A 3,936-nucleotide genomic window follows, 5' to 3' on the forward strand; every position below is an offset into this window, starting at 1 on the left:
ATTGTGAAAACGGAGACGACAACCATTGTAGAATTTTTCACAACGTCGATGGGTTCTTGTTTTAACACATTGTCTTTATGCTTCTCGTTTATGTAATTTTCTTTGTCACTTCGTTTTCCTTTCATGGAAGAAATGTACGAGAGGGATATGGTTGCAAAAAATAAATAGATGAATAAATAAACTTTCTAAGAGAACGATAAGAAAGCAACTTAAATTTAGATGGAATGCAATTTTTAGTATATAGTTTCACTTAAAATATACAGTTTATTTTGAGAAAAATAATCGCTTAGCTCATGTGATTAAAGCTTTGTTTGCTTATTAGGTGGGGGGGGGGGGGGGGGGGGGGGGGGTGGGGATGAAAAGTGGTAGGGGATGAAAAGTGGTAGGGGATGAAAAGTGGTAGGGGATGAAAATAGTGGGGAGAAAGTTTCTTGTAGTCGTAATTTTGTCACGGACATGGGTCAGGATCTTGAAAGGTGAAGGAACCACAAACGGGACCAATGTATATATCCACTGATGGATAGTTTGATTCTTAGGTTGCAATATTCTGCAAAACGTTATTCATTACATACCCAAGCAATATTAGAAAAAAGGATGGGTATTACATTGTGTGTGATATTAGAGAGTATATGATGTCAAATGTTTCATAAAAAAGCATAAGCAAAATATGTATAAAGTCATAGTGAAGATTTTCTCAAATGTTTCCCATGGGTGTAAGTGCCACGCATATCTGTAAATTAGTAGCCGATCATTAAAGAGACGTGGCATGTTTGTGCTTGAGGATTTATCATAACAAGTTACAAAAAGTCTTACGGCTGAGGAAGTAACCTTCCATTATAGATCGTAAAAAAAAAAAAAGAAAAAAAAAAAATAAGTAGTAGTTACTTTGAGCTAAGATGATGATTGGGCGCTGCAGTTTCTGTCATGAATAATGGTATTAAAGGAAGAATAATGTCGCATTATCGAGTCGACAATCACTTTGTTATCTACAAATCAAACATAAGTGACTCGTTCGGTCACTATTTCTTGTACTCAAATATTGGGAAAGATCAAGGAGGTAGCAAATACAAAAGGACAGAGGGAAAAAAAAATGCCATATCACGACTGAACTAAACATTCATTAACTGTAATCCCTCCTAATTCCCAGTTTTAACCAGTACTAATCCCGAAACATTACTAAAGTAATATGTAATGATGGATAGAGAGGGGGGTGACCGCTAAATTTCTATTTAATCTAACTTAGCGGGTTGTTTGATGATCCATTTTTCACACATTGCTTACTTGAATCTTCAAAAAGTAATATTGGGTTTATTCTTCGAAGCTTTTTAACCAGTGGGATATAGAATTGAGTCCTGTTAATTCTCAAAAGACAATCTACCATTCCATTTGAATTAGGCATAATACCGAACTGAAGGATCCTAGACGTCTATAAGCAGTTTTTCGGAGAACCCAACAACTTGCCCCAATTCGGTAAGGGCAGACGAGAAGAGGTATAGAAAAGAATGACCAATGCTTACTATATTCAACTCTCTCCTCATACCCCTGACAAGACTGAGATTACCAAATAATTCCTCTTTGCTTAAACGATTTTCATTAATATAAAACGAAGTCGGATCCACTATGATTTTGGAGGAACTTCCTCTTCGCTTAAACTCCGATTTTGGAATAACATACACGATTGCAATACTGGATTCTGTAACAAGTAAGGAATAAATAAGTGTGTGTGTGTGTGTGTGCGTGCGCGCGCGCTTGGGTTTGTGTGTGAAGGATATTAGTTGGTAAAGAGTTGACATATGTGGAACTAATTTTCATATATCCCTTAACATACGTCTTTAGTGATAGGGATAACATAAAACATCCACATATCTTTCATTTCATATTCGAAAGTTCGTAAAATAATACGGTAACGGAACATTATAAATAATATGATTAGCTGTATTGCCGAGGAATAAAGATTAAACTCTTCAATTTCTTAAAGGGATAAAGTAAATGTATATTGTTTATTGTTTTTTTTCTCTCATCAATAAAGTACACCGTGCACATAGATCGAATAAAATGAAATATATTTTTTATTGGTATCATTATTACCGTAAATTTTAATATTGTTACTGATGCTCTAGTTGTTGTTATTATCAATATAAACAACACAATAGTGATGTAGTCTTGAAATCTTGGCGTACATTTCGCTACTTATTCAAAAAGAAAAAAAAAAATGGACAGAGAGATGGGTAGTTTCCCATGGGCTTAAATTGAAAGGAATGTGTTCAGGGGGGAGGAGGGCCTCGTTGGTCGACTTCAAGATAACCTTGATAAGGACAAAACCCATCTTACTTATTGTGAATACTCTGCCATCACATCAGTATCGCGAAATTGGGCACTGGGTTGTATTTATAATACAGAAAAGTCCGGTAGAAAACATTATATTTTTTTCTTACCCATTGGGGATGCAGCCAAAAGATAATTCGGTATACTTTACTGATTTTCTACGAAGGTACTCTTCCATGAAGTGTTTCATAATTAATATGCGAGTGCAAAATTACAATTCGGCTTTGTGCGCATTTTTCTGCCTATATTTTACGCATAGCGTAAGTCTAAATAGAGTTTGCGCCGCCCTAAGGAAAATCAGGAAGCATTTATCCACCACCGATTTAAAGAAAAATGACGTAACAGTGTTATTATACTATCTTCTCCATTTAAATTCAAAACCGTGTATGTACATCTGGAAATATACAAAACCTGAATTTTCAATGAAGATATGCCAAGTGCTGAAGAAACGTAATTAAAAATGTTTTCCTACCGCTTTTAAGCGTGCAAATGTTAGGGTTTCAAATGAATGTTTTTAGGCCCAGATTTTTTTCCCACTAAATGCTGTCTTTATTCACGAAATGTTATTTTGCCGCGTGCAAATGTTAGGGTCAGATTTTTTTCCCCACTAAATGCTATGTCTTTATTCACGAAATGTTATTTTGCTGCGTGCAAATGTTAGGGTCAGATTTTTTTCCCCACTAAATGCTATGTCTTTATTCACGAAATGTTATTTTGCTGCGTGCAAATGTTAGGGTCAGATTTTTTTCCCCACTAAATGCTATGTCTTTATTCACGAAATGTTATTTTGCCGCGTGCAAATGTTAGGGTCAGATTTTTTTCCCCACTAAATGCTATGTCTTTATTCACGAAATGTTATTTTGCTGCGTGCAAATGTTAGGGTCAGATTTTTTTCCCCACTAAATGCTATGTCTTTATTCACGAAATGTTATTTTGCCGCGTGCAAATGTTAGGGTCAGATTTTTTTCCCCACTAAATGCTATGTCTTTATTCACGAAATGTTATTTTGCCGCGTGCAAATGTTAGGGTCAGATTTTTTTCCCCACTAAATGCTATGTCTTTATTCACGAAATGTTATTTTGCTGCGTGCAAATGTTAGGGTCAGATTTTTTTCCCCACTAAATGCTATGTCTTTATTCACGAAATGTTATTTTGCTGCGTGCAAATGTTAGGGTCAGATTTTTTTCCCCACTAAATGCTATGTCTTTATTCACGAAATGTTATTTTGCCGCGTGCAAATGTTAGGGTCAGATTTTTTTCCCCACTAAATGCTATGTCTTTATTCACGAAATGTTATTTTGCCGCGTGCAAATGTTAGGGTCAGATTTTTTTCCCCACTAAATGCTATGTCTTTATTCACGAAATGTTATTTTGCACGTATGCTTCGTATAATGAAAGAAGCTAAGTTGTAATATCTTTTTTATCACCCATATATGTCAATGTAAGTGATTATTACCCATATATGCTAATGCAAGCGAAAGGCCTTAAAGCAAATGGACAGAGAGAGAGAGAGAGAGAGAGAGAGAGAGAGAGAGAGAGAGAGAGAGAGAGAGAGAGAGAGAGAGAGAGATAACGGTGGGGGAGGCGTGTGAACTCGATTGCCTCACGTTG

Source organism: Palaemon carinicauda, chromosome 28 (genome assembly GCF_036898095.1).
Source record: "Palaemon carinicauda isolate YSFRI2023 chromosome 28, ASM3689809v2, whole genome shotgun sequence".
NCBI classification, from domain to species: Eukaryota; Metazoa; Arthropoda; class Malacostraca; order Decapoda; family Palaemonidae; genus Palaemon; species Palaemon carinicauda.